Source organism: Petaurus breviceps, unplaced genomic scaffold, assembly GCF_028583685.1.
Source record: "Petaurus breviceps papuanus isolate PSGF00001 unplaced genomic scaffold, PetGlider_PUasm1.0 90804, whole genome shotgun sequence".
NCBI classification, from domain to species: Eukaryota; Metazoa; Chordata; class Mammalia; order Diprotodontia; family Petauridae; genus Petaurus; species Petaurus breviceps.
The window spans coordinates 16,280,178-16,289,165 of NW_027187348.1; positions in this window are offsets into that span (position 1 = coordinate 16,280,178).

The window sequence follows — 8,988 nt, forward strand, 5'->3', positions numbered from 1 at the left end:
TGCTTCTATTTTTCCTGTAGCTGGGATATGAAGCAATTGAGAATGAATCTTATTAGGAATGTTTATAAAATCTTATATAGGAGAGATAGACTAACTTTATTGTTGTGAAGACAATAAGAGCTAGCTGAGGCCTTGGGTGCAGGGTAAATTTTGGTGTGGATTTATTGATCAAACGCACAACTGCCTGGAGTATACACTTCAAATCACACAGCCCTGTATTGGGGTACAGACTGAGTTTATAAAGATAAAAACTACAATTGGGGAGGGAAGCTAGCATAAGCAATGACGTACAGAAGCCAAGAACAGCCATTGGTTGGATCCATAGTTCAGGGCTAATTTGGAAAAAATGGTGCAAGGGTACAATGACATGACCAGGGTCCTTCTTAGAACAGGGTGGAGGGCATAGGGGCAGTGGAATTCCTCGAATAGGCTAGGGTCATGGAACAGGTCAGGGTCATGTTCTGGGTGAAGGGTGTGGGGGACCCTGCTTGGTCAACATCTTGGATGGAGGATCTTGCTTGATCAGCATAGACTTGTCCCATGATCTCTATACAGGCTTGCAGCATAATCCTTATACTTGCTGCTGTTTCAAGGCTTACTGATTTAGGGAAGTTATAACTTAAGAAAAGATAAGGCACCAGGACTATGCCTTGGGTAACTCTTACCCAGTACTATGCCTTTAAGCTGTTACAAGCAGTTACAGGGTTTATGATAAAAACAAAGACAAATATAAAGGGGCTTAATGGTGGCTTAATGGTGTGCTCCAAATCAGGTGGCATGTGATTTGGGTTACCTTACAACAATATGACTTAGGGTCCTTTAAACATAGACTATGTAATAATAAGTTAATGAATTTCAGATAGCAATGAATGAAAGGTGATAGTATTTCAGCCTCTGGAATAAGCAGCAAAATAGAGGCATGGACCATTAGATAGGTCTTGACCCTTCTGAGCCAAGTAGTTGGAACGTTTCTGTGAAGAAAGTGGATATACCCAAACATTCAAAGGTAGATATCAAAGGGTAGAAAGCAAGCAACTGTTCCTTTTACTCGGTGCACAATCCTCCAAACTTTGCCAAGATATCACCACCTGATGGGTTACACAGATATTTCACATTACTTATAAAACATTGTTACTGCCTGTTAGTTACACTTGTCTTTCTAAGCTTTCACTTAAGATTTCTAAAAGCTATTAGACTATGTTTTGGGTACTTTCAGTTGTGTCTCTATAATACAAAAAGAAAAAAAAAAGAAACATTCAAATGCCTTTAGTAATCACATTTCTGTGAAGGAGTGAAGAGTTTGAAATGATTACTCTTTCACAGAGTACCTATCTTGGGAGAAGTGCTGAGTGTTCAACATCTGTGATATCATTATCTGTACCTATTTCCCTATAGAGTGGGGACTGGAAAAACTGTATTGTGTAATCTGTGTTTCATAAACAAAATACAGCACCCAGTAATCAACTTAGTGTAACTCTTAACCCTAGACTACTGTACTTAAGACTTTAGTAATTCCACCGCTGTGACTTGTTGGAAAATACTTAGCAGGGGAAACTGCATGCTACTAAATGGAACAGCTGAACTTGTGGGTAAAATTAAGATGGAAATTCACTTAAAGATTCTCTTTGGGGTGGCTAGGTGGCTCAGAGAGTAGAACACCGGCCCTGGAGTCAGGAGGACCTGAGTTCAAATCTCGACCTCAGACACTTAACACAAAACTAGCTGTGTGACCTTGGGCAAGTGTAACCCCAATTGCCCTACATTGCCCCCTCCAAACAAACAAACAAACAAACAAAAAAGATTCTCTTCAATTATGCCAGCATTTTTATCATAAAAATATATACTCCTTAAAATATAATAGCCCACAAGATCAACCTCTGACTTTTTTGATTCAATAGAAAGGAATATTTAAGCCTCTGTAAGAACTTGCATTCATATTAATCATTGTTTTGGAAAAGCCTAAAAATGCATAAAGTTTGACTTTTTCCAGCTCATCTTGAAATAAAAATTATACTTTATTCATTAAAAAAATAATATTGTTTAGCATATCCTCTCCTCCTCTATTTTTATTTTTTGGCAAGGAGGGGTGTATCCATGGTTGTGATTCCATCAGTGTTTGCAGTCACATTCATCAGTACTAGCTAGTAATCCATTTGTAATTAATTGTCTGAAAGAATTGTCTTGGCTTATTCTGTTTAAATTATCTGACCCAAATCATATAGGTTGTATGTGTCAAAGATATGAGTTATACCCCATACCTTCTTAACTCCACAGTGACCATACTACACACTACAACATATTACCTTCTTAAGATCTGACTTTATGCAGTATTCTGGTTGACTATGTTTAAAATGATTAAGAATTATCCATTTTCTTTAATGTACTTTGAGAGAAGGAAAATTCTGAGGAAGAGCTGTATTATTTTCCTCCATTCTCATTCCCTTACCTCAGAACTCATTTTTGCTTCTTAGATTTCATTTTATGACTACCTCCTTCTATGGACCCTACTATAAAAATGCCATTTAGAGGGGTCATCTCATGTACTAATGTAATGTTGATGCAACAGAAAGTTTCATTTTGGCCATCATAACTTACCTTAAAGGAGTCATTGTTAGTTTTATTAGGTGCCTAAGTGCTATACAGATTTCAGTCTCTGAAAATGCAATAAAATTGCTTTCTTAAAAAAAATGATGATCCTGATCATCCCTACCACTTTTTGAACGCTTCATTTCATATTTTATTTAAGGAGAATTTTGTGGAGCCTCTTTTGGATAACTGTGGGCTCATTTAGAATTTGCATTTCAAAGAGAAAAAAAATAATTAGAAAGAATCAATCATACCTAAATTCAGAGGGGGAAATTTGTGATTTTTTTGATGATTGGAGGTTTATGCAAGGGTGGAATAGGAATATAAATTTCCTAATGCATGGAGATTTTGGAAAGAATTTTTTAAAATTGTCAATGCATGATTTGTAAGAAAAAAACCACGTTTGTTGTGAACATGTTGTGTTTATAAGGGACCATTTAGACAGCAAGTCTGCTGACAGTTTTGAAATAATAGTAGTTCTGATCTTAGTAGTAAGAGGAAGACTTAACTCAAACTAATTTGATGAGGGAGTTTCCAGCTTCCTCCCAAATTAACAGAATTTTAACAAATCATGGTTCTATATAAGCAGTATTCAAAAACGTCACATAACTGCCAATACCATTCTTCCAAGTCAAGGTCCTGCACAGACTGCACTTATACAGATGTGACTTATTTAAATTAACAACATGAGTTTATATAAAATGAATATTAAATTAAAATATCTTCTTTTCTGTAGGTAAATGGTGATCTCCTGGGCATATCAGTTTAGGATTAGAAAGGTCCCATAGAGGGTATATAGTTCATACCCCCCCCTTTACAGAACAGGAAACTGAAGCCCAGAGAGATTAGATTAATTTACAAAGATTGTGCAAGTAATAAATGACACAATCAGATTCGAATCTAGGTCCCTTGACACTCTAGTCTTCCTTTAACCTCACCAAACTACCTCCATGGTTTTGCTTACTCTAGTAATGCATGTGGCAAAACCTTTTTTCTTGGATTCAAGGGAGACAAACTTAGGACCAGAGACAGAAAAAAAATCTGTTTCAGTGATCACTTAATCAGAAAGAACAAAGAGAATATCATCATAAGAATCATTATATTTAGTGTATTTCTTTACCTCTCTAAATAAAGAAAGAATAACTGTTTCCTGATTTTCTGTCTTTGGGCTTAGCTGTAGGCAAGGTCAAAAGGATTATTTTGAAGTTTACAAATAACTCTAAGTATTAGTCCCTTCCTCCTTTTCCAAAATAGATATGATTCCTTTTTACCTAAGACATAAATGCTCCCTCTTCGCACATGGTGTGGAAGTAACCTTACAGCCAGAAAGTATACACCCTCCCTCGAAGCTATAATTAAACCTTTTTTTTTTTTTGCCAGGTGCTTAGTATTGTGGCACAGTGGATAGTGTGGCACACTTAGAATCAGGAAGATTGTTCTTTGTGAGTTGAAATTCAGACTTAGACATTTACTATCCATGTGACCCTGGGAAAGTTACTTAACCATGTTTGCCTCAACTTCCTTATCTGTAAAATGAGCTGGAGAAGGAAAGGGCAAACTACTCGAATATCTTTCCCAATTAAACCCCAAATAGGGTCGCAAATGTGACTTGAACAGCTTAAGAACATATGAAAACAATTTAAATAGAAATGGAGAAGACTTCCTGAACTGGGCTACAAAATCTAGATATTTTGATAGTAGCCTCAATAAAGTTTGCAAAGGATCACCTAAGCCAGGATCTAGCTACTGATAAACACAATAGCATAACTATTATTTAGTAGAAGCTTTACCCAAGTTTTTTTTTTTTCATAGTAAACATCAGAGGGAAAAGTGATAACCTACAGGTTTAAATTTAGTCAGATAAAAAAGACTACCATTAGGATGTGGATGGCTCAATACAATGTAGTCCAACAATCATTTGATAAGGGGGCACTATGTGCAAGGTAGTGTTCTGGGTGATAGGAATAAAAAAAGGCAAAACAAACAATGATCTTTTAAAGTCAGTAATCAATCAATCTCTCTCTCTCTCTCTCTCTCTCTCTCTCTCTCTCTCTCTCTCTCTGCATGAAGTACTTACTATGTGGGGCTGCATTAAGTGCTTTAGGATACAAAGAAACACTAACAGTCCCTTTCTCCAGAAGCACACTGTCTAATTGGGGAAAAAATATGCAAATGACTATTCCCCTTTCTTCAAGGAAATGCTTTGGAGGGGATACATCACATAAAGAGATACACACAATTATCTGAGGAGGAGAGAGCAAAATAACTACATGAATAAGGAAAGACTTCCTATGGAAGATGACACATATGTGGAGCCTTTAAAAATTCTATGATGAATACTGAGGGAATTTTTTAATGTAAAAAGCTTTAAAGTAAACGTCATTTAAATGGGTGAAAATCCAAATTTATGATAAATAGGGATGGTTATTTGTTTTATAAAAAAATATCCTGGGAATACATTAAGTAGTAAACTAATTCAATATTTTCAAAATGTGATTGTATTTAGCTGCAATATCCCTACTTAAAACACAAAGTTTAAGTCAGATATAATTACATAGACTGACACATACTAATACTTTCCCTTCCCAGAATATTAAGAAATTTGAAAGGACTGAATAATATATGTTTTGAATTTTCTTTGATTGTTCAAGGAAGGTTAATATAGCTATCTCTGAACAGAATTCTTCTGGGTGGGGTGGAGTAGGTATCACAAGATTAATTACTGCATTTTACAAAGTGTTGAATAATTATTCAATTTGAAATTCACATAAAATACTTCCTTTGACTGTAGCTAATATTTTTTTATTCTTCTCTACCATTCATTGTAAATCTTTCAGGATTTAAAGAAAAGATCATGGAGATCAAAGAAATATTTTTCTGTTGCATTTTTCCACATTTGGGGCTCAAGTTTAATCTCATTACATTACTCAAAAGTTGTATTGTATTGTTATACCCTAGAGCTTAGCAAACTATCTGGAACATAGTAAATCCTTAAATGATTATCAATTTGACAAACATATCTGGGTTAAATTAGATTGAAATGATAGGTTTGACTAGAATACCTAATAATTTAATTGAGACAAATTTTAATATCCAAAAAGCATCTATACAATGACAAAGTCTTGTCTAGATGGTAATCCATGTGTAAAAGATCCACGATTTTCATGAATTGCCACACAATAATGTTTTGTGGAAATCAAAAAGGCTACTATAGTAGCTTTAGTTGATACTAATGGAAACCTAAAGTTTAACTTACAAGATATGACAGCATCTTGACCATCATGCATATTAAGTATATTTTCAGCTCTGGGTATCACATTTTGGTAGGAGCATTACTATTTGAAGCATATCCAGAGTAAAGCAAAAAGAGTTGTGAAATGCTTCAGAGTCTTATCTTACCAGAATTGGTTGAAGGAAATAAGCAATGTTTAGTCTAGAGAAGATATGACTCTTAGGTGGAGGGCATCATTGATCTCTTCAAATATTTGAAGAACTGAGACATAAGAGAAGGAGAATTAGGATAAAATACATTGAAGGTAGATTACATTTTAATAAAAGAAATATCTTCAAAATAATTAGAGCTGGCCAAAATGGAATGGGCTGTCTCAGAAGTCTATAACTTTCCCACATTAAAGTACTTTGAGTTAAATATGGTAGACCATCTGCCAAGGATATGGTAGAGGTTATTCAAGCAAGAACTAGATGCCTTCTAAGTTCTCTTCCTATTTTTAACATTGTGCAATTTTTTCTTTGCTTGGACTTTTGTAAGGGTTATAGGATTTAAAGATCTTCCATGCCCCATTGGACTTGCTGATGTAGCAGGAAGGGGTGGGGAAAGAGGAAGTGAAAGCCAAGCTAGAATGAGTGCAGTGGCTGTTAGCAGCTGTGGCAGGAGCAGGAGCAGCAGTAGCATCTGAGGCTGAAGGTGATGGGTGAACTCCTGTTTTGAGCCAGCCAGAATTTCTGCTAAGGACTCTTGCTGAGGACTGCCAGTGATGAGAACTGTGTGTGTATGTGGGGGGGGGGGGGAGCAGAAGCTGCTGGGAGCACGCTTTGAGGATGCTGAGCAGTTGCTCTGAGTGGGGAGAGGAGGACATTGCCTGGGGTAGCTTCTTCTATTTTGAAGGCTTGAGAATGTGGGTGTTTACTACATTAACTCTGTGTACCCACTTCATAACTACTGTGATGGCTTTGACTTTCTAGTTTTGGGACTCAGTTTTCTGGTATTTGAATAGATGTTCTACCTTTATTCCCCATGTAGAGAGCCTGGTAAATTTTGTGATTAATAATGATATCAGCATATTTATAGTGTCTGTAGGCATTGTAAATACTGCATTGTTGATAAAACTTTTCATAGAACCTCTACTAATATAGTTCAAAATATGTAATCTTAGAATATAATACATTAAACCCTTCAAACAGTCATTTATTTATCAAAGTGCCAAAAATTTTCTTAGTATAAATCCATTCTGTTGATGTAAGGGAATACATATTACATACATATATTATATATGTCTATCCTAGATGGTATGTACGTAGGTATGTATTTCTTTATAATAGCATAATGGATTGATATCTGATGAAAATCATGTGTTGAAAAACTTATATAGACATGTGTTACAATATATTCCCCAGATTTTTCTCCTCATCTTGCCCATACAAATTGAATTAAAGTGAAAACAAAATCAGTGCATAGCAAGAAGTGTTCCTTGAAATCTATCCTTAGTAACTATCATTTTCATTTTTATTTTACCACTTTATTGTGAACTTAAGGTTAATTTAATAAAAATGGAATGAATGAATGAATGAGTGAATCAATGAAAAAGCATCTATCAAGTGCTTATTATTGTCAAATTCTATGCTAACTACTGAGGATAAAAATACAGCAATTAATAAAGTCCTTTCTTTCAAATAGCTCACTCTAACTGGGGAAGAGAAATCTCTATTGAATTTTTTTCCCTTTTAAGCAAATAGTAAAATCAAGATATAATTTTCCAGATTGTACTGCTTCTTGGTGTTTCATTCTGGATTTCCTTCTGTGCATATAAAAAGTGCTTCAATTGTCCTTTGTTCTATTCTATTCTATTTTTTTTTTGCAATTCTGTTACTATTTTCTTCCTTTCCCTTTCCACCTCCCAGGTGAAGAAAAAATGGAAAGAAAAGGATAAAAGAAACAAAATGATTGCAACAAATATGCATAGAGAAAAATGGACTCCAACATTGACCATGTCCAAAAATGTGTCTCATTTTGTACCTCCAGTGCATCACATCTTCGTCATTGATCGTCAGGAATGGTAGTTGTTCATCACATTTATCAGATTTCTCAAATCTTTCAAATGTATTTTTTATAATATTAAAACATGTTTTTGTCTTGATTCTGATCATGTAACCTTGTATCAGTACATACAAGGGCTTCTCAAGTTTCACTAAGACCACCCTCTTGTCATTTCTTTTACCACAATAATATCCCATTTTCATCATGGAATTAGTAATATTATCATCAGAATTTGTTCAGTCATCCTCTAATCAGTAGGCTAAGTTTGGAAAGTATATAGGAGCCAAAGCTAGAGATGGCAAATATCACACTTCATGAAAACTCAGAGCTGGAGGATAACTAGGAGTCTATTTCAATTTATCTTTCCTCTCCAAAATGTCCCCCATTGGCCCCTATATGAGATGTTTTGAGTCCTAGTGCCCTTATCCTTATTCATTCTATGGCTGATCCTGCTTCCTAAAATGTATATGAAGCAAGTCTTACTGCTGCATCATAAATTCTTCACTTTCAATATTTTTATAATAGGAGTTTCAAGCAATGTCATTTTTATCAGGTAATTTTAGCAACCTATTTATTCTTACTTTTGAGTCAGATGATTGAACATTGAGACATTAAGTGGCATTTCTAAAGAAAAATGGTGAAGTTTCTTTCATTAAATCAATTATGAAAAACAAAAAAATTGATTTTTATAAAATAATAATTCCCAACAATGTACATGGAAGTGGGCTAAAGTTATATATCTTTAAGATGACAGATGGAGCAGTACCTTACTCTCACTATTGCTAACCTTCTTTCCCCAACCACTTCCTTATTATCTTCCTTAGGAAATCTATAGGAATTATTTCCATTGTCAAATTAATAAAAAAACAAAGAATATTTTATATACTGAGAAAAGTCTCCATGACACACGTATATGATAGTGTTTCTTACATTTCTACTTTGTTGTGAATTTCAAATGTCAATAATAATGAGATTATAATGAAGTTAGGGTGGATTACCAATTGTTTAGGACAAAGGCATATAATATCTCAAATTAGAAAATATATTTGGAAGGTTATATTATACCCATGAATCTCAGTCTTATATTTCACTTTGAATTCCCTTTTTCTTTAAAAATTAAATGTATT